This window comes from Amblyomma maculatum, chromosome 3 (genome assembly GCF_055883805.1).
Source record: "Amblyomma maculatum isolate TAMU_Amacu chromosome 3, ASM5588380v1, whole genome shotgun sequence".
In the NCBI taxonomy this organism is placed as follows: domain Eukaryota; kingdom Metazoa; phylum Arthropoda; class Arachnida; order Ixodida; family Ixodidae; genus Amblyomma; species Amblyomma maculatum.
Window position 1 is genome coordinate 60292295 of NC_139346.1, and position 26210 is coordinate 60318504.

At 49.9% G+C, this 26210-nt stretch overlaps 1 long non-coding RNA gene across 1 annotated transcript; it reads left to right on the forward strand.

Moving 5' to 3' along the window:
• The first annotated feature begins 3982 nt into the window (after window positions 1-3982).
• On the forward strand, window positions 3983-7607 carry LOC146194850 (uncharacterized). The gene is made up of 4 exons (XR_014705927.1): window positions 3983-4248; window positions 6749-6889; window positions 7009-7077; window positions 7431-7607. It is a non-coding gene; the product is annotated as an uncharacterized LOC146194850 (long non-coding RNA).
• The last annotated feature ends 18603 nt before the right edge of the window (window positions 7608-26210 follow it).

Here is a 26210-nt window from a genome sequence, read left to right on the forward strand (position 1 = left end):
GCATTATCGGGGAGCCCCAACGCTGTCTTGAAAGCTCGCCGTATGTGTACTTCAAGCCTTCTCTGGTGTTCCTTTTTCCAGTTGAGCATTGCAGCCACGTATGTGATGTGACAGAGTACAAAAGCATAGACCATTTGAATAGCTTTCTCCTCGCTCGATCCCCTGTGCCTATTCATGATGCGCCGAAACATTCGGATCGCATTTGCAATCTTGATCGTGATGCTGTCAAGCATCGCCCAGTTGGACCCGTTGCTTTGAATGATTAATCCTAGAATTCGTATTTTGTCGACCGTAGGTATGCGATTTCCATCCCTGTCGTGTAACTCTATGCATGATGTGTGATGTCGGCGCCAGTCGTTGGACGGGCGCCCTGGTCTTGGGGGTGGTAGATGAGTAGCTCGGATTTTCATGAAGAACAGCGAAGGTCCCATTGGGGCAAGATGGGCCTCGTAACCGTGATGGCTTCTTGCATGCGCGCTTCCAATTCCGCATCGCTGCCACCGGTGCTCCAGATGGTAACATCATCTGTGTATATGGTGTGCTCCACATCAGCAATTTCACCCAGTGCACGAGAAAGCTTTGTCATCGCCAAGTTAAATAAGAATGGTGAAAGTACTGAGCCTTGTGGTGTTCCCTTATTGCCCAGATTGAAGCTCTCCGAGACGTGGTCGCCTATACAAAAAATGGCCGTTCGATCCTCCAAAAACGCCTTGACGTAGTGGTAGAAGCGTGTTCCGAGATTGTGGTCAGATATGGCTTTGAGAATGGGTTGATGTTAGATTTTTTCAAAAACTTGCTCCACGTCGAGTCCCAGTAGCGCCTTGGTGTCTCGTATGGGGCGATCCAACAGACGTTTCTTGATTCGTAGCATAGCGTCTTGCATTGAGAGACCTGACCTGTAGTCGATCATATTGTAGGGGAAGTACTCCTTTCTTCTACGTATTCCGATAGTCTATTCAGGATGACGTGTTCGGCTAGCTTTCCTAGGCAGGACGTCAGTGAGATCGGCCTTAGGTTGGGTAGGCCCAGCGGCTTGCCCGGTTTTGGAATGAGGACCGTATTGGCATGTTTCCACTCTGAAGGTAGTTGACCAGTTTTCCAGACTTCCTTGATTTGTTGCGTTCGGAACGTGACCGAGTCGCCCTCTAAGTTTCGGAGAGCCCAATTTGTGATGCCATCGAGGCCGGCTGCAGAGTTACTGTTAAATTCGCGTATTGCGAAGCGTACTTCGCTTTCTGTGAAGTCCGTAACTAGCTCTGAGTTTGGGGCACCGTCATAGATTTTTCTTTGTAAGGTACTAGGTAGCCCCGATTTAAGCGGTAAGTACCGTTTGGCAAGGTCATCCAGAAGGGCTTCGGCGGTACTGGTTTGCTTCTCGCGATGTACTAATTTACTTAGCCTGATCCGTTGCATAGTTTTGGACTTTGTTCCGTGTTCGTCGAGGAGGTGTTTTACGAGTCCCCACCCACTTCCTCTGCATATTTGCCCGTTGAGGGAGTTACAGATTCGTCCCGTTGTTGCCGGGAGAGAACCATGCAGTATTGTTCAATGGTCTTGTTGAGTTCGGCAAGTTTCCTTCGTAGTCTTCAGTTAAGACGTTGACCCTTCCACCTTGCTAGAATGAAACGTTTGGCTTCGAGAAGATTCACTATCCGACTGCCCATTCTCTCTACCTTAACGTTCTTTGTAATTGTCCGTTCCGAGGCTGCGATGTCTGCTTTGAGCTGCTCAGTCCAGCTCGTTATCGTGTGCTTTGTGGTTCCTCCTGATGAGTTGGATAGCTGCGCCCGTATTGCACGAAATTTGTCCCAGTCGATAAGTTTGTACTCCCTTTGCCTCTTTCCCGGTATCTCTGCATCAATTCGGAGAATATAGCGGTTACTGCCAAGGTGTATTCCCGAGTTTTGCCAGGCACATTTTTCTAGGCCCCGGACAAAAGTAAGGTCCGGTGTGGTGCCTCGACATGTGGAAGTGCCACATCTGGCTGGGGTCTCCGGGTCTGTGATCAGCATGAAGTCGAGATCGGAGGCTGTCGTGAAAAGACGATTTCCCTTGCTAGAGGGATACGCGTAGCCCCAAGCCTGGTGATGATGATGATGGACTGATTTTTTATGGCGCAAGGACATCTTTGGCCAAAGAGCGCCAAAACACAAGGTGAAGTCACAACTGAATTTAATAAAATGTCCGAGGTGAGGTGTTTAATGAAGTACTTAAATACGATGGTGTATAGGGCCTAAAAGTTTTTCCGGAGTGTGTAGTCTAAAAGCAGTGGTGTATAGGGCCTAAAAACATTGAGTTGAGGTGTTTAGTGGTCTGAGTACAACTGCAAAGGGTGAAAAGTACGTGTTAAAAGAATAAGTTGCCTCAGCAAAAGTTTCTGTAAAAGAAAGCCATTTAATTAAAAGAAATGGCTGCCGCCCATGTTGATAAATGACTCCGTATAAAAAGCCTACTTTTAATAAATATTTAAAAAGTCTTTCTAAAGGAAACATTGGATGGTCGCCAAGAAAGATGGATGGATGTGGCGGTATTTGTTTCGTGTATAATTCAGGGAAGTGACGTCTCCTATGCTGTTATAGTCTTTGACATTCAATTAAAATATGGAGTACTGTGAGCCGGCAACCACATCTCAAACAACGTGGTGCAGGAGAGTTCGTTAAAATGTATGAATGTGTCGTGTATGTGTGACCTATTCTCATCCTGCACAGAGCTACTTCTTTGAATCTGTTTTGTTTTTCTGTGGTGTATCTGCCTATCCTTGGTTTTATTGTGTGTAGTTTATTCTCCGTTGCCATGTCCCACTCCTCTTGCCATTGTTGTCTGATCGTGTTTTTGATGTGAGGCTTGAGATCCTGATATGATATGTTGTCAGTGTCTGTAGTGTTTCGAAGGGCAGCTGATGCAGCAAGCCTATCTGCTGCCTCGTTTCCTGGTATACAGCGGTGGCCTGGCACCCAACACAGTGTAATATTAAGTTCTAGTTTATGGGCAGACATAAGGAAGTTATAAAGGGAATTCAGGACTGGGTTCTTATTGTGCCACTTTAGAAAGGATAGGGACATTAAAACACTGAGGGAGTCTGTGTAGATGATCGATGTCTGTATTTTCTTTTCTATAATGTGTCTCACAGCTAGCAGGATTCCATGGCATTCAGCGGTAAATATACTTGTATGTCTGTTCAGTGTTTTTGAAAGTGAAAAGTGTGGTCCATGTGCTGCACAGAACACTTGAGCAGACTTCGAAGCATCGGTGTAATATTCATCACAAGTGTACTTAGCCTGAAGTAACATGAAGTGCCGCTGTATGGCAATAGAGGATGCGTGCTTCCCCACTGCAAGAAACGACAGGTCACAATTAACAGCATGCATTTCCCAAGGGGCAATTAAGTCTTTTGGTGAAGTTGTATGAAGGCTGTTAATCGGAATGTCCAGTTGTTCAATATGCGTGGCAACTCTGACTGGATATGGCGGTGTTAGAGATGGTTTTCTTGAGAAGAGTGCTGTGCTAGTTTTGTCAAGCAGGAGGCGGCGACATGGATGGTTCAGTTGGCGTAGTACCTTCATAGCATAAGTTACACAAGTAAATTCTCTCCTTCGTTGCAGTGACCATCGGTTCGCCTCGACATAAAGGCTAGCAATTGGGCTAGTTCGAAAAGCCCCCGTAGCGAGGCGAAGGCCGAGGTGGTGCACTGGATCGAGTAATTTTAGTGCAGAGGATGATGCTGACCCATAGACCATCGAGCCATAGTCTATGCGTGATAGAACTACACTATTCAGAAGGCTCAGAAGGCAGTCGCGATCTGTACCCCATGACCGGTGAGAGAGAATTTTTAGCAGATTCATTGCTTTGAGACACTTCAGTCGCAACTGTTTTATGTGGGCAATAAAGGAGAGTTTTTCGTCAACAACTACGGCAAGAAATTTATGTTCCTTTTTAAAGGCAAGGCTCTGACCATTCAGTGTAATGTTGGGGTCAGGTCTGACGCCACGCTGCTTAGAGAAAAGTACACAAACACTTTTTCAGAGTTAAATTTAAACCCATTGTCATCAGCCCACCTGGACAGTTTGTTAACACCTAGCTGAATCTGTCTTTCACAGATGGCCAAGTTGCAAGATTTGAAGCTTATCTGGATGTCATCAACATATACAGAGCAAGAAATGGTTTTTGGCAACACACTTTTTAAAGAGTTCATTTTGACTATGAAAAGTGTGCAACTGAGAACACCACCTTGAGGGACACCATTTTCCTGTATGTACTGCTTTGAGTATGCATTGCCAACACGAACTTTGAAGGCCCGCTCAGACAAGTAACTTCGAATTGTATTCAACATGTTCCCTGTGATGCCAAGAGAGAAGAGGTCGCGGATGATACCATAGCGCCAAGTGGTATCATATGCTTTTTCGAGATCGAAAAAGACAGATAAACAATGCTGTTTATGTACAAAAGCATCCCTTGCGTAAGACTCGAATGCAATGAGCTGATCAGCAGTTGACCGCCCAGCTCTAAAACCAGCTTGGTTTGGATGAAGAAGACCATTGTATTCAAGGAAATGTAGGAGGCGGCGATTTACCATTTTTTCAAAAAGCTTGCATAAGCAGCTGGTTAGAGCAATAGGCAATAACTGGCAGCAAGAGTGGGTTCTTTTCCGGGTTTTAATATCGGGATAACGATCGCTTCCTTCCATGCTTTAGGAAAGCGTCCTGTGGCCCATATTTTATTATACAGGCAAAGTAGGGTTTCAAGCGTGCCCGTATGCAGGTGTTTAAGCATTCCATATGTGACCCTGTCAGGACCTGGTGCTGTGTACCCACATGTGCCAAGTGCAATCTTCAGCTCCTGCATGGTGAAAGGGCTATTGTACCCTCCTGTGCACGGTCTTTTATCACATATAGGCTTCCTCTCCTCAGTTACCTTGTGCCGCAAAAAAGAATCTGTATAGTGCGCTGAGCTGAATACATATTCGAAGTGTTGCCCTAGTGTGTCTGCTTGGTGTTCAAGAGAGTCACCACTAGTGCTGACAAGGGGTGTTGGGAGAGTGTTATTTCCTTTGAGTGCTCTTATTCTGTTGTATACTTTGTGAGAATCAGAATAAGAGTTCACAGAAGAAAGGAATGATGACCAGCTTTCTCGCTTGGAGATGCGTCGAACACGTTTGCCATTTGCCTTTGCGCGCTTAAATTCTATTAGGTTTTCAGCCGTGGGGTATCGGCGTAACTTCGACCATGCCTTGTTTTGTTTTTCACGGGCAGTTTTACATTCTGCATTCCACCACGGCCTTCGTTTGTTTCGTGGCTTACTTGATGTTTGTGGAATGTGTTTTTCTGCAGCATCTATGATGTGCAGCGTGATCAAGAGTTGAGATTCGTCAACGCCTAAGCCAGTAACTGATGAACAGGGCAGAGCTGAGTGTTCCCTGAACATCTCCCAGTTGGCCACATATTCTTTAAATTTCCTGGGACTAGATGCATTTACATTTTTATTGCCTGTGTACTTCACAGAGATGGGAAAATGGTCGCTTCCATATAGATTGTCAATAACAACCCACTCTGTAGCTGTCAAGAGCATCGGAGAGCCAATGGCTAAGTCAATGGCTGTGTACGTATTATGAGCTGAGCTGTAGTATGTTGGCTGTTTTGAGTTGAGTAAACATGATCCTGAGGACAACAAGAACTTTTCAATTAGTGCACCTCGGAAGTCCGTTCTTGTACATCCCCATAATGGATGGTGGGCATTAAAGTCTCCGACCAGCAGCCATGATTCTGGGAGTTGGTCAATCAGCTTTTCAAAATTTTTGTTGCATAGCCTATGATCTGGCGGAATATACAGCGAACATACCGTTGTTATTTTACCGAATATTAAGGCTTGTATTGCCACAGCCTCTAAGTCTGTGTTAATCGAGATGTTTCGACAAGCGATTGACTTTTGTGTTATAATGGCAACGCCACCGGAGGGGTGAGTACTGCCTTGCCTATCTTTCCTGAATATACGATACTGTTTGAGAAAACTTGTGTCTGTTGGTTTCAGATGCGTTTCTTGCAGACAAACTATGTTTGGTTGGTGTTCGGCGAGGATTTCATATACGTCATCTAGATTTTTTAGGAGTCCTCGACAGTTCCAATAAATGATACTCTCGGTAGTCATTTTGGTAGGTGTGGAAGGAATATAGAGTAGGGTTAGGACTCGCCGCCCTTATCAGGGGGCGCAACTGGTGTATGTTTTTTTGATTTGAGACGGTCCAGCAGGCCCCGCCTCTCATTGGCGGACTCCCTAGGCGCCGCTGACGCTGCGGAGTCCGTGCTCACCTCCATCGCCTCTGGTGAAGGCATGGAGGCAGGAGGTTTTTCAAGAGGAACAAAGTCCCTCTCAGATGTCTTTAGTGTCCCGGACGTCTGGGGGAAAGTGACCTCCGGGATTGCAAAGATTGGTGCAGCCGGTGGCTGCTTGGTGAGGAGCCGTGGTGGGAGCACGTCAGCAGCATTGCACTGCGTGCCCACCGTTACTAGACGCGGCCTGGCCCCTCTGCGGACTGCGTTAGCATAGGGAGCTGAGGAAAGCATTCTAAGCTTTTTTTCGGGACTCTCCGTATGTTATCTTCTCAGTTATCTGTATATTGATTACTTCTTTTTCGGCCTGAAAGGCTGCACAGGACCGTGAGTATGCAGGGTGGGTGCCCTCACAGTTCACACATTTGTAGTCAGTTGCACTGCATTTACCGGTTGCATGATCATGCGCGCTGCATTTTGCACAGGTAAGGCGTCCTCGACATGTCTGGCTACCATGCCCGTACCGCTGACACTTGAAGCACCTGCGGGGGCTTGGTATGTACGGGCTAACTTTGCATCGGATAAATTCCACATTGACAAATTCAGGAAGTGTGCTCTGGTTGAAGGTGAGAACAATATGTTTCGTTTTTATTTCTTCGTTCTTTCGCCTGATTGTTATTCTTCGTACTGCTGTTACACCTTGGTTCTGTAGGCCCTTAAGGAGATCTGATTCTGTTTCGTTTAGGAGGTCTCGCTCAGAGACAACTCCCTGGCAGCTGTTAAGACTGCGGTGGGGTGATACCTGAACGTCAAGGTGAGCAAACGTTTTTGTTATGAGAAGGTTGTCAGATTGACTTTTGTCTGATACCTCTATTAGCAGGTCACCAGATCCTAGTTTTTTCGCTTTGTAGTTCGCCCCAATGATGGCCTTCAGAGAATTGGCAATCAGAAAGACTGACAGCTCATTTACTGGTTGAGATTCGGTTACAGAGTGCAAGACAAGAAATTTCGGAAAGTTCTCAGTTGGTGTACTGATTTTTTGCGTCACTTCGGTGCGACTCCTTTTCGGGGGTCGATCAGGTTTTTTTAAAGGTAGTTTTTCCATGCAGTATGGATTGTTTTAAGGGGTCCTAATATATGTCGCCTCTGGTTCACCCTTATACGCAGAGGAAGGTCCCGGAGCCCCTCGCCTGGTGGACAGGCGAGGAGCCCATCGGCCGAGGCTTGACCATGGCCTCGACCGCCACCGTTCAAGGTTTCTTCCCTTCACCTCTCAACCTATCGCCACGGTACGGATTACAGCTTCGGTATGGGGGCTCAGGGTCCGTGGTGGCACCAAGCACCAACACCTAGTTTACACAAGGTGCCCTTGCGGGGGAGCCCCAAGCCTGGTCTGGGGCGTTAAAATCTTAACCTATAATCAGCGGAATGTCTTTGGCGTTGTGTGCAATCTTGGCTAGAATGCCTCTAAACCCTTGCCTCGTATCCTTAGGGCTGTTGTATAGATTGGTGAGGAAGATGCTTTGCTTGTTCTCCACGTGGTCTTTCGGTATGATCTCAATCGTGAGGTGTTCTAGATAGCAGGCTGTGTGGCGGATCTCATGCCGATTGTTACGGATCATAAGTAACATAACCGCAAAATTATAGTCTTTCGATTAAGCCTGTGCTTTTCATAAAGTGGAGCAGTGCCTGGGAGGCCTTCACCGCAGACGATCGCCGTGGCCAGGTGTGGGACTCACTAAGGCCAAGGAGCAACACCCAAGCGACCAAATGGACACCGAAGATGAAAGTGAGGACGTCGGCGCCTACGGGGACTGGAATTTAATCAAGAAACGGAAACCTCAAAGGAAACTGAAGCCTGAACAGCTTCGTCTTGAACGAGTAAGTCGACCTCTCTTTCCACTCTCGATCAGGCCACTCAACCGAGTACATGTGCATGATATACCTAAACAAGCCATTATAGAGGCATTAGAAATGACTGCAAAAAGTTAGTAAATTGGCCGATTTGCCCGCTTTCCGCTACGATGTGGACGCAAATCACATCAAGGTCGCTGTCAAAGATGATGACCACGCAAATGAGCCCACCGCATTGACTTGACTGACCGGGAAAGTGAACGGACGCGTCTGCACGTTCGAAGTCACGATTGAACGAACGCCTGCACGAGGCGAGGAAAAGAGTCGGGGCGCTATCAAGGCGCGTCCTGATCAAACCATTCAGTACATCAAAGACCACCTAAAATGTGAAACAGCCACTATTCTTGACGCGTCTCCTAGGAAAGACAAACATGCTGCAACTGAAATTTGATACAAAGCAGCTACTCAAAAGGCTCGTTTTCGATTATGAAATCACAAGTGTCTACGAGTACAAACCGAAAATTATTGCTTGCTATAACCTCCGCGGACTGGGACATATTGCTGGGTATTGTCCAGCAGAAGAGGTTTGCAAGGAATGCGGGATGTGTGTGTGTGTAAAACCTTTATTCGGAGGAAGCTTGAGGTAGCCGGAGCAACCTCACGCAAACATTAGGTGGGCTCCTCCTTACAGGAGCCCATTGGCGACCGCTGCGGCTCGGGCTCGGTGAACCAGGGCCTTCTGGCTTGCCAGATCGGAGCCGCCGAGCAGGGCTGCCTCCCAGTCCTCCCGGGTGGGGTTGGGTTTCGGGGTGAGGTTCGAGGTTGACTGACATGCCCACACCATATGGAAGATGTCCGAAGACTTCTCCGCACAATGCGGGTACTTTCCTGTACAAGCAGGATCAAAGTGTTTTAAAACTGCCGGGCACAGCAGCGTTTTGGTGTAAAGGCGGAGGAGTGTGCGTTCCTCCACCTTTGTAAGACCCTTACAAGGCTTAGGATAAATTGCATGGCCGAATTGAAATAATTCAATATTTTTCTCGAAAAGTGAGAGCCGGATTGGGTTCGAGATCCGTATCATAAGGGTCTGAAGGCGTTGACCGGAGAGTGAGCGCGCGGGCGGCGGCGTCGGCCGTTTCATTGCCTTCGAGGCCCATGTGAGCTGGAGCCCATACAATCGTTCGAGACGCGGGGGCCCCGAGGTAGTCACTGTTTTGAAGGATGCGGTGCGCAAAGAGAGGAATGTACCCCTGTTTAATATTTCTGCAGGCCCCTCTCGAGTTGGTGATGATGACTCGTGAGTCCTTGTCTGCGGCGGCTAACGCGATGGCAACTTCTTCCGCATGTGTTATGTCTTGAGCTCGGAACGTTAGGCCATTCACCGTGATTTTTTGATGGACGACTGCGGCTGTGTACCACCCCCCTTGGTGAGGGCCGGAGGCGTCCACGTAGAAAATTCTGTGTTTGTTCCCATAGTGACGGGCCAGTGCCTCCGCCCGCGCAAGGCGCCTGCCACTGTGGTCGTCACGTGTCATATTGGCCGGAAGAGGGCGTACGTGCAGGGCGTATCTCCAGATTTCAGGAATGCGTACGCGCTCTTCCATAAATGTTGGGTGGTGGATGTGTAGTCGGGCTAATAGGCGGCGTCCCGACGGCGTTTTTGAAAGTCTTGTGTATTCATTAGTCAAGTGCGCCTCTCGGAGCTCCGCGAATGTGTTTATCATCCCCAGACCCATAAGACGCTGGTTGGATGTGTTGATCGGGAGATCGAGGGCACGCTTGTACATCTTTCTGAGGATCACTTCGAGAGCGTTCTCACCAAAAAGTTATTCTGCGTCGCCTGCCAGAAACCGGGTCACGTTTCAATCAACTCAGCTTGTCCTTGTCATGCCCCAAAAGAGCCTAAAGACAATAAGCAGAACCCTGATGTGTAGGGAGAAGTTACATAGGCAGACAAGGCATGACAGAATTCGTGGACGGAAATTGCGCTGCCCCCTGTCTACCAACAACAACTGGAAGAGTTGCGAAAAGAAAATCAGCAACTTAGAGAAATGCTGAAGAAAGTTCTTGCAAGGCTACCACCGGAACAAGACATTCCTGCATCTCAGATGCAGCGGCCACGTGCTTAAGTCTCGCCCACTGGGCGGACGCAACGCGTGCGTTCGAAGAGCTGACCCGGATGGTCGTGCAGTCGTAAAACAACTGTAATCTCCATAAAGCTCCAATACGCCGAAACAGCACTTACTCAAACGCCAAAGACTCATCAGATGACGAAGCCACTTACCGCAGAAGACTCAGCGTATGCGCAAATGCTGAGCATCATCAAGCAAGATCGACACAACGAGACACAGTGTCTAGAAGATAGCCTGTGGGACGAGTTGTAAACGATAACAAACGCGATACAGACTCTGACTGAAGCAGTTTTTATATAGTTGCACAAACGTGTTTAACATCAACCCGATGAGCGAAAAAGACGTAAGCCCGCAGAAGAGCAATAAGTGAGATCAATACGTCTGCAATGGAGCTGCAGAGGTTTCACACAGACTGGACTTACCCTAAGGGAAAAAGTAAAAACATTGAAGCCTCTGGTCATCCTTTTACAAGAAACAAGACGGTCTTGCACTATTCGGGGTTACCGAATATTTCAGCAGCCTACTATCCCAGGTAGCACAGAATGTGGGGCCCCAGTAGGTCCGATGTAGGCAAGTGGGGCTGGGGCAACCATCATAAAACCTGCATCGGTCCCCGATGGGGCAAAAGTGGGCAAGCCCCATTTGGGCTTGCCCTTGCTCCTCCTGCATGGGTCCCATAACGGCGTTTCTTGGGCTACTGCAGAGCACATTCCTGCATCCAGACCACAAGGGTCCCTTGCCGGATGTTTGAGGGCAATCCAACCTAAATGTGGGCTTTCTATGGGAAAGCCCTCATAGATCCGAAGTGAGGCAGCCCCCATTAAATCTTTGTGGGACCAACATCGGCAGTAGTGGGGCAAGAAAACGGACATACCCACATGCTGCCCAAATCGGCCCCTTGTAGGTTACTTGAGGGCAGGTGAAATATGAATAAGGGCTCAATTTCGGCAAACCCTCGTGAAGCCCAAATGAGGCAACCTTAGCTAAACCGCTTTAGGTCCCACATAGGCTGTAATGGGGCTGGAAGGCGGGCGCGCCCGCATGGAACCAAAATCGGTCCTTTGTGGGGACTTTGAAGGCCCGTGCAACAGCAGGTGGGCTCTAGGTTCAAAAACAACGTCCAGACCAATTGGGGCTGCCCACATAAAACTGCTTTATATCCCACATGAGCCGTAATGGGACTGGAAGGCAGGAGGGCCCGCATGATACCAAAATTGGTCCCTTGTGGGGAATTTGAAGGCACCTGCAACAGCAAGTGGGCTTTAGGTTCAAAACCAACACCCAGCCCAACTGGGGCCACCCACACAAAACCGCTGTAGGTCCCATATCGGCCGTAATGGGGCTAGAGGGTGTGCGTGCAATTGCGTAATCATTGTTTCCAACCTTTATTTGCATTAGATGTTGCCCTAAATTACTGTTATAAATGATTTGTATAACAGTTGTGGCCATGTTTAGTCGATTAGAAATTTACATGGCTTTAGTTCTCGTGCTCATGCAAATTGCGCTGCAAATACTAAAACAAGCTGATTGCTAACTGTTGCGTCTTATGTGGTTGCTTTGGACAGCCTGCAACTCGCAGCACAATATTACTGTTTAGAACACACATCTCCATAGCCTGAACAAGATGTACATGAAGTCATTTTGGCTAGATGGATGTTATGAATTATTGTAAAATTTAATATTGTGGCTGTTTAGAAAGTGCAGGCATGTATAAATAATTACTTAATTATGTGCATAAATATTGATTGGGAAAACTTGGACAAGGGCTTTCCATCAATTTCCTACGTCGGACCCCTTTGAGAATAATGTGGGCAAGCCCAAGTGCGGCTACCGCTATAGAACCCGCATTGGTCCTATGTCATCATCTGAGGGGCTAACTGAAATAAAAAAAAATGTTCCTCCAAAGCGGCTGCCCAAATCGGTCCAAAGTAGGACCATCGTGAAGAGTTGGCGGGATGTGCCCTTTTAACAATGCCGGAAAAATGTGGGCAGCCCCGCAAGGGCTGCCTGCATCGGCCCCTAGTGGGGCCTATTGGGGCTTTGTCGACAGCCCCCTTCGGGCCTACGTCGGCCCCTCTTGCAGCACCCACATGGAGCCCACCGGGGCTGTCCTGCATTGCTTACATCGGGCCCACCGGGGCCCATCCTTCAGAGCCCACTTTGTGCTACCTGGGATACTTCACCATATCAGAGGAAACCAACTTGCACAGAGTCAAGCTGCTCTCCGTGTCAGAAAGGAATGTGCAGCAACCGATTTACAAAATCCTAATCTATGTAATGAGTTCAGAACTAATATTGTAACCCACGCTAACCGTGTCAGTTCTGGAGGGGAAGAAGACGAAGATCGTGAGAAGTGCGCGTGGTTCTGGGCCGCCGCTGCTTATGCCTGGTCAAGCGCCTGCTCTCTGCCTTCTGTGCCTCAGCGCCCCAACCCCGTCCTTTGACCCTGCCCTTCTGGACTGCCGTCCGGGTAGGGATAAAACCCGTCACATTCTGGTGGAGGTGCGGGGTAAATGCAGCACAGCCCCTCAACACCCACTGCTTTGAGTCCGCCCCCAAGTCTCAGCCGCTGCCCCTTCGACGAGGAGGCCGAGATACGTGCCAGCCGGCGACTTCAAGGGCTTGCTCCTGAATTTGGTCTGTTGCCGAACTCCAGCTCTTCACAACTTACAATGGCCCCGCAGTACCAAGACCCAATGTCAACAGGCGTACTCGTTTCTCGCACCATCCGTGGTGTATCGACCAATGGCTCCTCGAGCGGCTGCCACGTTATTTGCGATGCCACTAAAGATGTGCAGGATTGGCTGGTAGAGTACGAACGTGTGGCCAGCCACAATGGCTGGAATGCCGAAAACTGCCTTCAGAATTTGTATTTCTGCTTGGACAGTACGGCTCGGCACTGGTTCGAAAACCACGAGGCCTCCCTTACATCCTGGACACCTGTAAGGAAGAGCTGCGACGGACGTTTGCCAATCAGTATCGGCTACAGCGAGCAGAAGACCTTCTGCAAACAAGAGTACAACGACCCGACGAAACTGTAAAAAGTTTTGTTCAAGACGTCTTACGACTTTGCTCCCGGGCCGATCCCCGTGCCAACGAGGAAAAAAAGGTGCGTGCACTCATATGGGGGGTCAAGAGTGACATTTTCGGCGGGCTTATTCGAGATCCGCCGACTACAGTGGCACAATTTGTGAATGAGGCGACGATCGTCAAGCGAGCCTTGGTTACGCGAGAGGACCATTATCGTCGCCTTCCTCAAGGTCCCAGCGTTTCGAACCTTTCAGCTGCTCGCTTTCCTGTTGGTTCCCTCGACAGCGCAAAACTGCGCGAGATCATCCGCGAATTTGTACGAGAGGAAATACGGCAGCTGCTTTCACCTGCAGATGGTATGGCATCCGGCGCCCTCATGGATGCTGTCCGCGAAGAAGTACAACGTACACTATATCCACAGTGCTCCGTTGCTTCTTGCCTACTCAGCACGGTAAGACGTACGCGTCCGTTGCTAATCGCCCGCCTCCGCAGTAGCCACCACCGCCGCCTGTTCGCCATCAGTACTTGCCTGCAACCCCGTATCCCTCGTACGATCTTCATCCGCAGCAGCAAGGGAGGAGCAAGGCCGACGCGTAGAGGATAACCGACCAACGCCCACTATGCTTCCACTGCGGAGAAGCAGGCAACGTCTACCATCGCTGCCCTTACCGCGAGCTTGGTCTTCGCGGTTTCCAGCGGAATGCTCCCCGCCCGGAGTTCGGCGAGCAACTCCGCGACAGCGCGGATTATATGCGCCGTTCACCACCACCCGACCGGTCTTCACGTCCCGACCTTCGCCCGACACCGTTCCGCCGGTACGATTCTCCCCTTCGCAGCAATCGACGAGAAAGCCTGTCCCCTCATCGGGAAAACTAAGCCCGGCGACGTCTAGAGGTGACGTTGCCGAACCCGTTCATGCTAGAGCCCCCATGGTCTTCGCCCCACTCCCCCACGCGAACCGACGATCAACCCGACGACCTTCCCGACGAACTTCGCGCCGAACTTCCCGCCGAGCTTTCCGACGAGCTTTCTGACGAACTCCCCGACGGAGCTTCCGACGACCGTCGCGCCACAGTGTACAATAACCTTGATGTTGTGATCAACGAATACGAAGTGACGGCACTCGTTGACACCGGTGCAGACTATTCTGTTATGAGTGGGGAGCCATGCCGCCGAATTCGCAAGGAAACGATACAGCGGGATCGCCGCGATAGAACCGCTGGAGGCCACCTCGTGAGACCAATCGGCATACGCACTGCTCGTATTGAGATTAACGGTCTCAGGTGCCCGGTTACCTTTTTTGTACTATTGAAATGTTTCAGAGACATTATTCTCGGCATGGATATTTTAGAGTGATTGCAGCGCTGTAATCGACTTTACCGACCGCCGCCTCACGCTTCGTCAACCTCGATATACCTCGGCGCAAACAAAGCCCCAAGTTTGCACGGCACGCGTCTTGGCGGAGCACGTAACCGTACCGCCCCAGTTTAGCGTATTTCTCCCGGTCACGTCCGATCACGTTGCTTCTGGCGAAGTTCTGCTGGAAGGACGTGCTCAGCTGCTTCTTGAACGGGGTCTTAGCGTTGCTCGAGGCCTTGTGCAGCTGGATACTGGCTGCATACACACCCTAGTCACCAACGTTTGTGGCACTCCACCGCGCCTTACGAAAGGCACGGCTCTTGGTACCATAGAGAGCATTACCCCCCCTATTCTAGTTGTTGCCCTGTCCGAACGTGCTTTCTCCTCCTTCTCTTCGCAGCAGAACGATGCACCTTTGGGTGTAAGCATTGCACCTAATCTCTCTGTGAGCGAGAGAGCCAAATTGATAGCGCTGCTTCCAGAATTCCTAGACTGCTTCTCTACGTCATCCGGAGTTCGCCAGACGACCATTGCCAAACATAGAATAATTACCGATGACGCTGCTCACCCTGTTCGTCAGTCGCCTTCCGAGTTTCTTTCAAAGAATGTGAAGTTATTCAGAACCAAGTGAGAGAAATGCTGGCCGACGATATAATCCAACCCTCGCACAGCCTATGGGCAGTTCCAGTGGTACTAGTAAAGAAAAAGGATGGCCCTCTTCGATTCTGTGTTGACTATCGCCGCCTCAAGAACGTCACCAAGAAGGATGTTTATCCGCTTCCTCGCATTGATGACGCAATTGATCATCTACGACATGCTCGTTACTTTTCATCTATAGATCTGAAAAGTGGTTACTGGCAAATCGAAGCTGATGAGCGCAGCCGAGAGAAGACTGCTTTTATCACTCCGGATGGTCTATATGAGTTTAAAGTGATGCCGTTCGGCCTCCTTTCCGTGCCAGCAACCTTTTAGCGCGCTTTGGACACCATCTTGGTTGGACTGAAGTGGTAAACTTGTCTGGTCTACCTTGACGATGTTGTAATCTTCTCAAGCACGTTCTCCGATAATCATCTTCGCCTGAGAGCAGTACTACAAGCTATAAGAAGCACAGGCCTCACTCTGAAGCCAACAAAGTGCAAGTTTTCTTACGATGAACGAACATTTCTTGGCAACGTCGTCAGTAGCGAGGGTGTTCGTCCAGATCCCGATAAAACAGCCGCCGTCGCCTCCTTTCCTACACCATCGGACAAGAACGCCGTACGGAGGTTTCTGGGCCTCTGTGCTTACTATAGGTGCTTTGTTCCCAATTTTTCTCATGTCGCTGCACCACTTCCTCATCTCACGAAGGAAAATGTCGCCTTCCAGTTGTTGGATGAACAGCAGCGTGCATTCAACCGCCTTAAACAAAGCTTACAGACCTCCCCTGCACTCGGGCACTTTGACCAGGACGCCGAGACTGCAGTTCTCACAGACGCCAGCTACAAGGGTCTCGGAGCCGTGCTCATTCAAAAACAGAACGGGACCGAGCGTGTTAATCGCTTATGCAAGTCGAACATTATCGAAGGCAGAGACTAACTACTCGACCACTGAAAAAGAATACCTCGCGGTAGTTTGGGCGATTAATAAGTTCAGACCCTACTTGTACGGACGCCCATTTCAGGTGGTTACCGACCATCCCTCTCTATGTTGGCTCAGCACTCTGAAAGACCCTTCAGGGCGACTTGCACGGTGGGCCCTTCGATTGGAAGAATTCGATGCTACTATAGTTTATAAGTCCGGTCGCAGGCACACATATGGTGACCGCCTCTCGAGAGCCCCTATAGAATCAGCATCTGACGGTCAAGACGACGAGTATGAAGACGCTTTTATAGGTACCATAAGCACAGCCGATATGGCAGCCTGCAGCGACACGACACTGAACTCCGTTAAGTAATCGCCCATCTCGAAAGTCAAGAAGGTACCATTCCACGTGTTTTCTTGCGCGTGCTATCCGCATTACGTCTTCGCAACAATGTGCTGTACAAAAAGAGCTTCGCAGCGAGTGCGAGGTCTTGGCTACTGGTTGCGGTTGACCTATTTAATAAAATTGTGCACGCCTGTCATGACGACCCAACTTCCGGACATTTGGGATACAGCCGAACACTCGCACGAATTCGTGCTGAGTATTACTGGCTTCAACTTGCTAAGACTGTTCGTCACTATACCAGGACCTGCCGCGAATGTCAAAGACGTAAGACTCCCCCCTACAACCCGCAGGACATCTTCACCCCATTCCGCCGCCTATGACTCCGTTCCAGCAGGTAGGCATGGACCTGCTCGGACCTTTTCCTACGTCCAACTCGGGGCACCCCTGTATTGCTGTTGCTACGGATTACCTCACGCGGTATGCTGAATCGCGAGCTTTACCTTCTGCAACAGCGGCTGATGTAGCGAAGTTTTTCGTCGAGTCTATCCCAAAGTTTTGGTCACAGATCGCGGTGCCGCGTTCGTGTCCCAGCTAATGGCAGAGATATTGCGTTTAAGCAACACGCACCACCGCATACCACCCCCAAATGAATGAGCTCACTGAACGCTTTAATAAGACTATGGCCGACATGATATCTATGTATGGGACGTCGAGCACCATACATGGGATGACATTCTTCCCTAAGTAACTTTTGCTTATAACACCGCAACTTGGAAACAACCGGGTTTTCGCCATTCCGCCTGGTGCATGGCCGAGAGGTGATTACCATGCTTGACGCCATGCTCCCCCAGGAGCCGGAGGCCTACTCGTACTACGATGTCCAACTTGTAACAAGAAGCCCGGCAGTTGGCACGACTACGCATCCAAGACCGCCAGCGCGTCGATGCACGCAGGTAGAACCTGCGGCATCGTGAAGTTCATTTTTCACCTGGTGATAAAGTGTGAGTGTGGACTCCCGTTCGCCGTCGCGGTCTCAGCGAGAAGCTCCCAAAACGTTACGTTGGCTCATACGAGGTCGTTCGCCGTATAAGCGACGTGAATTACGAGGTGATTCCGATTGCTCCGAGCACATCTCGTCGGCCCCCTCATTTTGAAGTGGTGCATGTGGTTCGCCTCAAAACTTACCGTGAACGCTAGAGCCACGTATTCTGACTCTGAGCTCTGCTTGGTGTCACGTTTCAATTACGCTGGAGCGCGCATCGGGACGATGCGCCTTTCAGGGGGAGGAGTAGTGTAACCCGCGCTAACCGTTTCAATTCTGGAGGGGGAAGAAGACGAAGATCGTGCAAAGTGCGCGTGGTTCTGAGCCACCGCTACTTTTGCCTGGTCAAGCGCCTGCTCTCTGCATCCTATGCCTCAGCGCCCAAACCCCGTCATTTGACCCTGTCCTTCTGGACTGCCGTCAGGGTAGAGATAGAACCCGTGACAATATGTCCCCCTGGGAAGTGGCACAAGGTGGCAGCCTGGGTGTATTATAGGCCTCTTACTGGCAGTCATAATACCGACTCATACGAGTGGCTCGCCAAGGTCCTGGCCCTGGCAGGAAGCTTCTCATCCTGATAGGAGTAGACTTCAGTGCTAAGCACATGACCTGGGGCTTCGCCTCAGCTGACCCAAAAGGACGCATGCTTCACGACACTGTAGAAATATCTGGTATATTCATATACAACACCCCGGACACAGCAACGCGCAAAGGACTACACGCCCAACAATATACGAAACCCAATCTAAGGCTGGCCACACAAGGATTCATCAGGAAATGGGAAGTCGAAAAGACAACATGGGGAAGTGATCATTTAGCAATTTTGAGCGCTTGTTCCTGTGGGTTGTTCCTTTCGCCCCCGTTTTGTTGGCACTGTTTTTTGGGGGGGGATAATGTATCACCAACTCGCCCGCTACAGAGCTTGTTCCTGTGGTTTGTTCTTTTCGTCCCCGTTTGTTCGCGCTGTGTTTTGGATAATGTATCACCAACTCGCCCGCTTAAATATCCTGTTGAATTTTGATTACCCTTAGCCGAAAAAATATTCAAGAAAAAAGGCATACGGCTGTCATCGACTTGAAAAAGTTTCCGACAGCCACTGGCGGCAACTTCATAGACTTCGCGCAATTCGGTGTCATGGTTGCGGAAGCACGGCCATGTCCCAAGACACAATAATTCTGACGACACTACTAAACACATGAATAGGCACCTTGCCAACTTGTGGCGAATGTCAGCATCCTTCCGCAGCAATACAGATATAAAGGAAAGCGCCACCGGGATCTCATGACCCTTAAGCGCCAGTATCGACTCAAGGAGCACCAACAGCTCGAAACAGATGCATGGCACAGCACTTGTGTGACGCTCGGCCGCCTCGTATGCTGCGATTGCAGAGCTGATGGCACCAACTACAGACGACGCAGTGGCTAAGGACATCATAAAGAGGCTGAAGCGAATGCGGGAAGTTGGAATAGAAATTCAAAATAAATGAATACCGGGACATGCTGGCACGGACGGGGGAAACGTCTCCGCGCAAGCGGGTGGGCTTGCTGAAGGGTACAATGCCCCACGCCCCAACTCCATGCCTAATCGGATAGAGTTGAATCCTTACTAAACAATGCTCACTAAAGGCTCCCCTGGTGGTGGTGGTTAAAACATGTATTAACAATTAAATGGTTACATAGAGATGTTTGGGTTAGAGACGCATAGGTCTCCTCCTCTCACAATACTAGGTGGAGTCCCTATTCCGGGCCCCATTGGCAAGCAGCGTAGCCCGCGTCCGTTGAACCAAGGCCTTTGAGCCTTGAGGTCTTCACAGCCGAGCAGGGCCGCCTCCCAGTCCTCTCTAGTTGGACTGTGGCTGTGGTGAATGGATGGGTTTGACTGGCATGCCCAGACCATGTGGAAGGTATCAGCCACCTCCCCACAGTACTGGCACGCACCATCAAAGGACGGGTTAAAATGTTTAAGCACCGCCGGGCACAGTACAGTATTGGTAAAAATTTTGATGAGGAGGCGCTCGTCAGTGCGATTCACTCCCCTGCAAGGGGCTGGATAGCGCCTGTGCTCGTCCTTGTAGTAATCGGTGATATCTTTGAATGTAAGGTCTTCTTTGGACATGTTGCGGGGAAGGGGTCGGACTTGGAGGGCGCGTCTCCTGAGTTCTGGCACTCTCACCCTTTCCTCAATGTAGTAAACGTGTTTGATGTGCAGTCGGTCCAAGAGGCGGCGACCGGACGTGGTCTGTGTAAGACGCGCGTATTGGCTTAGTAAGTGGGCTTCTCTTAGCTCCCGGAAGATGTTCACAAAGCCCAGAGCCAGAAGTCTGGTTTGACGTGCTGACCGGAAGGTCGAGAGCCCGCTTGATGACTTTCCGGTGGATGGCCTCCAATTGATCATCATCACGCTTACGCAGGTACAAGTAGGGTGTCGAGTAGATAATTCTACTCGTTATAAAAGCATGGACAAGCCGCAGTGCATCCCTGCTTCGTAATCCACTCCGCTGGTTGAAACCCGGCGGACCATACGGCCCACCTGGTCTCCCACGATGCGAAGTTTCGCTAGAGTAGTGTCAGCTCTGTGTTTATGGCGTATGAAGAGGCCAAGGATGCGGATCTCTTTGGCCTCCCGGATCGGTCTCGAGGGGAGACTGATGCGAAGCTGAGTTTTGTCTCGAGGGGAGGGACGTACGTGCACAAATTCAGATTTAGCTGGGGCGCACTGGAGTCCGAGCAGGTCGCATAGTCGTCGACTACGGTCGCCGCTGCCTGTAGGCAGGACTCCATGTGGCCCAGGTTACCTTGCGTGGCCCAGATTGTGATATATCATCCGCGTAAAGAGAGTGATGTATCCCGGGAAGAGAAGCCAATTTGGAGGGACAATGAAGCATGGGTAAATTGAAGAGGGGGGGAGACAAGACAGCGCCTTGAGGTGTTCCCCTAGAGCCGAAGGTGCATGGCCCGTGTTCCGCATCTTGTGAGCGTATGTAGACTTGGCGGTCTGTAAGGAATTCTTTTTTATGTAATTGAGCGTTTTGTGACCACAGTTGGTGTGACTGAGGTGATCGAGGATTACTTCGTGCTTCACATTGTCAAATGCGCTTTTAAGGTCCAAGGCCAGGACCACCTTGTCATTATGGGGACATTAGACAGGATCTAAGATGTCGTGGTGGACATGAAGGAGTATATCCTGTGCTGATTTTTGAGGGCGGAAACCGAACATGGTGTCCGCGAAAATGTGCTGTGTTTCCAGAAATTCGGAGAGTCTGTCACGCACCATTGTCTCCATCAGCTTGAAGACACAAGACGTGAGAGAGATGGGGCGAAGGTTCTCCATATCAATAGGTTTGCCGGTTTTCGTGATAAAGGTGACGAGAGCAGACTTCAAATCGGGACGAAGAGGAGTGTCTCCGTCCTAAATATTATTGATGCATTTGAGAAGCACGACATGTGCTGCATCGGGAAGTTTGGCCAAAAGCTTGACCGTAATCTTGTCGCGCCCGTGTGCAGTGCCGCGTTTCATCTTGTTTAAGGCCGCCCGGAGGTCGTGGAGCTTGAACGGGGTGTCCAGCTCCGTGTTTTGTTTGCCTGCAGACGAGTAGGCAACCGTCCGGGGGTCCTTATTGGTGCGCAGGTATCGGTCCCGGAGCGTGTGCGCTAGCTATGTTGTCGTTCCTGTAAAGTTGTGCATGACTTTATGTAAGTGGCGTTGGGTTTCTGTGCGGGTTTCTGTTGGATCGATGAGCGCGCGGAATAGGCGCCACGTATTTGACCAGACATCTGGCGCGCAGCGGTGTTGCACCTGTCTACCCAGTTAGTGTCGGATAGCTGAGCAGCTTATTCCGCGGCGTGATGTGTGAGTTCGAGGATGCCTTTTTTGAGGTGTTTGTTATGGTTCTGTTTTTTTTCATCTCTTGGTGAGGCTGCGGCGGTCCTTATAAAGAAGTAGGAGGTTGTTGTCTACGTCCGTTTGCGTTTCCGTGAGCTGTATCTGCCTTTCGTGTTTCAGTGCAGACGTGAGTGATTTGTACCAGGTGTCATATCCCGCCTGGATCGGGTCTACAATAGACAGAGAGGCGCGGAGTTTTGTCCAGTCCGGGACACAAGCTTGTGTTTGTGGGCGTTTTAGTGGACGCGTGTAGATGGTTGTGGTAGATTATACAGTGATCGCTACCAAGAGTTTCCTCTGTGTTCAGCCAGTCGGCATGGCTTGTGTTGTATGTAAATGAGAGGTCCTGGCAAGTGTAGCGCTGAATCGAATTTCTTACACGTGTTGGGTTGGTGGGGTCAGTGTGAAGGGTGAGTCCGAGTGTAGAGAGAAGTTCCGCAAGCTTCCTCCCACGTGTGCTTTTCCGGGGATACCCCCAGAGCCTGCTCTGAGCAATAAACTCACCGACTATCAGAAGTGGGTCCTTTCCCGCTACCTGCATAGCTTTCGTGAAAATTTCGCTTAACGTAATATCCTTAAGTTTCGGGGGACACTAAATGCTTAGAATGTGTACAGGTGGGTTAGACCGCCTTAGGGGCAGTACCGACACGATCGTGTACGGGAACGATGGTGTTGTGGGGAGTGTGACTTCCTGTGCAGTATATTGCCTGTGAACAAGTATACATGTCTGCCGCTTGTGTTGAAATGTAGTGTAGTTTGTGAGCTTGACGCCTGCGCCGGGTTCCTGAAGGGCAACCGCGGCAACGAGCAATTCAGTGGTCTCAAGGTAGAGGCGAAGTTCATCCCGTTTCTTGCTGTTCTTGAGACCTCTGCAATTCAACTGCGTTATTGTAAGCGGCTGAGTTGTTCTTGCTCTCGACTTAGAGTTAGGGCCATGGTCGAATACGGAGGGCGGAATTACGTTGTTGAGACTTCCCAGTCCGCTAATGCCCGGCTAAGACATGCAGGCGTCTTCAGAAAGGTAGACTCATCGGGAATGACTCTGTTAAATTTTGAAGAATGGTTAACGTCCTTCATTGCACACACGCGTTTAAGAACGCGCGGACTTTCTTTATCCATTTTTGGATAATGTGAGGTACAGCTTGAGTCACCTGTGTGATGAACTGTCCATCTGACGCGCGATTGTGTCATGAATAATTTTGGGAAGATCAGCCAACTGCGTTTCAGTCGCTGTGACCCGGGTCTCCAGGGTTCCGAAGCCACTCTCCATATCATGAGAAATCTCCTTGTTTGTTATGTTTTCTTCCTTGTCGCTAGAGGAGGGTGGCGTAGTGATTTTGTTTTTCAGCGAGTAAGCTCACTGGCTAGTTTTTCGTTTTGAGCTCGCAAAAGGGCGAGCTCACGTTCAAGTTCTTGCGTCTCGGCGGTGCTTGTGAGAAGGGAGTGGGAGGGGAAGAAGGAGAAGAAGAGGTGGCAACCCTCGCCCAGCGGCCTACCTTGGATGGTTTGTAGGCGGCACCGCCAGGAGGAGGCTTTAGAGCTGGGAACTCCGCGTCCTTCGGGTGGTGGCGTTGATCCAGTTGATCCCGCTGTCTTGCCATTTGGTGGCGTTCCGCCGCGGTTTCGCGTCTCTCTTTGGCGTTTCTGTTTTGCGAGGGGACCCGATGTCCTAGGCCTTGGCTGCTGAGGCCTGATGAATTTCCCCGTGAATTTGTGGGAGCTGGTGAGGGGCGGTTCCTGCAGATTATACACACTGGATTGCATTCGTGGGGCCATCCCCTCAGTACCAGCCACCAAATTTTGGCCACAAGGTCCGCATTTTTCATTCACTGGAGTTCGACAATTGTCCGCCCGGTGGCGCAGGGTGCCACAACGGTAGCACGTTGGAACTGTCTTCTAGTAACACCTTACGGCATTCAGTTCTGCATTGTAGTGTACGTGCCGCGGAACGCTACGTCCCGCGAAAGTGAGCGCAGCTACGTAGGAGTTCCCCAGCTTGCGCACATGGACGAGTTCTCCACCCCGCCACTGCACACTATGTTTCAAAGAATCACTGGTTTCTAGTTTGTGCCCAGTAATCACTCCGCACACACATCACCGGTGAGCTTGAGGTGTCCGTGAAGCGGGAGTGGTCCTTTGCTGGTGCAAAACTTTGAAGTCCGTGAGCAGCTTCTGAACTACCTCGGGGTTATGCGAGCCACAGACGATGATGTTTTCTTCCCAATTGAGAGAAATTGTGATGGCGTTCCTGTGCTACCTACCGATGTATTGAGAAATTGCAGCGCCGAGCTCACCCTTTTGAAACGCTGTCTTGAGGTCGACCGTAGTAATTGGCTTGATCACGACCACGTAGTCGTCAGAATTCATCCTGACGGTTGGTTTCGGCGTCCACATGGAGAGTGGGGATGAATTGTGTTGAGCCTTTGAAGACGGAGCGCGAGTGTCTCCTGTGCCTGCATTGTTCAGAGGAGTCTGACTTGGCCGCTCCTCGTGCGGATTGCGGGCGAAGGCGCCGGTTCTCGACGACTTGAAAAAGGGCAGCTTGTTCCACCGAAATGGTGGATTAGTCGTCCTCTAGCTGGCTTATAGGGACAGACGACCACGACAGAGTCGTGGGGTCGTAGCCGCGTTGTTCGTGCTGAGCCATGACTGGGTGGCCAGCGGGCGTCTCCCCAACCAGCGGCGGGGAGCCGCAGCCTTTAGGCTTAGCTCATCCGCTACATAGTTATGCGGAGATTGGCTCTAAATGGCCGAAAATTCAGCGTACCTGGATATGATTGGTGTGTCCAGGATCGCGCTGCCTTCACGGATGCAGATGCACAAGTTTCGCAGGCGTCAAATTATTATTTATGCGGTTCCAGCCGAAAATTGACGCAGCCAGTACGCCACGCGTCGGATCGCTCCGCGCTACTCTCCACTCGCTCCCCTGGCAGATCAATGATGCGCTATGCACGCACCAAAATAGAACACGACAGCAAGCTTAGATTATATGAAGTACCAGCAATGCCAGTGTTTGATAAAACAAAAGGGATCACTCGGCCACAAGAGATATTTCCCAACAAATAATAACAAACACAGCTGACATACCACACATACTAGACAAGTGGTTTCTCGAAGACACGAAACACTCAAACACAACATATGCGCCCATTGTCAGGAACAGTGTACAGCAGACCTAAAACACCTTATATGGCAATGTCCATTGTTTTCACAAGGAAGAACCAAAATTACGCATCTTCCACATGGCGATATGCCCACCTAACAGATCAAATTCTATCAAGCACCGGAATAAAACATTCTATTGCTACATACGGCAGGAAAGCGACCTGCTTCGAGTAATGTTAAAGAGGTCTACTTAAAGCACCAAGATCGGCCGCATGGCAAGCAACAAGCAAGTTTGACGAACCGTGAAAACGAAGCTGCCCTCCCATCCTTCCTAACTACCTAAGTACCCAAACAGCGGCCGAGAGCCATCCCTTCCTTTAAATAAAGGCTTCGTTCATTCTTTGATACTTTAATCGAAGGAACAAAAAAGGACAGAAAGACTCCAGCCGAAATTCTACCCCCGGGTGGAGGTACGGGTGGGGCCAATGGGATACCTAGGGTGCTAGTAATTTAAGTTTTAGGCTTATAGGCATAAACAAATCAGATTTGATCCCGACCGCGACGGCTGGCGAAACGAAGAGGCGTCGGCATGCTGTGCGATTTCAGCGCTCGTTAAAGATACCCAGGTGGTCGAAAATATTTCGTAGCCCTATACTACGACTCCTCTTTTTCTCTTGCCAGTTTCACTCCCAACCTCCCCTTTCTCCTTCGGTGCTGGCCAGGTGCCCACAGAAACAAGTGTGACAGATACTGAGCCCTTCCTCTCCCATGAACCAATTAATTATTATTATTATTATAGGTAAAAACGTTAGCCATTTATGTGTCTCAGGTAACTTGATTCTTCCACAGACTCTCCCTCAAAGATAAGGGTTTGCGGGAGCATTGCCTCCTGCGCCTAACACAAGCGTTTATTATCAGCAGGAGCGCGTATGTAACCCCATTCCTGAATGTAAGCCAGAGCGAGGAACAAAAAATAGATGTTCTGATTAGGCGTGAATATTAAAGAGGACTCGAAATTCTCACCAGCCTCTAAACTGGGAAGCTGTTTAAAACGGTGGCACATAACGCATGGATTGAAATCGCTACAGCGATGAGGGATCTGCAGCTCTGGAGAGTGAGTTCCACGAGGGCAGGAAGGAACATCTTGGCCAGCAGAAGGGAAAACCAAAGGGAGCTATCATACGTGGCCGCACAAATTGATCTTCAGGTTTGAAAAGACTGGATATTGCTCCAATTCCGAATAATATGCACCCGACACACAATAATGAGCGCAGGGCACATAGAGTCAAAGTTATAAGAAAAAGACTGCGAAGGGTAGACTACTCAAATTGTGTACGGCGATGCGGCCTGCGGACTAGAAGGGGCGGCTGTAATGACTGCAATCGATGGACTACGAGAGTGGTCAGCGGATCTCTCAACACAAGAAACTCGCTTTTATGCGGGAGGCTTCTCTGACGTTAGCCTGCAGAAGCGCCAAAGCCAAATTAATACTTTGCGAAAGCAAGATTGCAGTAAGAATCTTTATTAAATGGATCGTTTCGACAGAAGCAGTTAGGATACTTGGACAATCGGTATTGGATAAAAAGAAAGAGAGAGAAAACTTTATTGTCGGGAGTAGTCATAGTGGAAGATCGAAA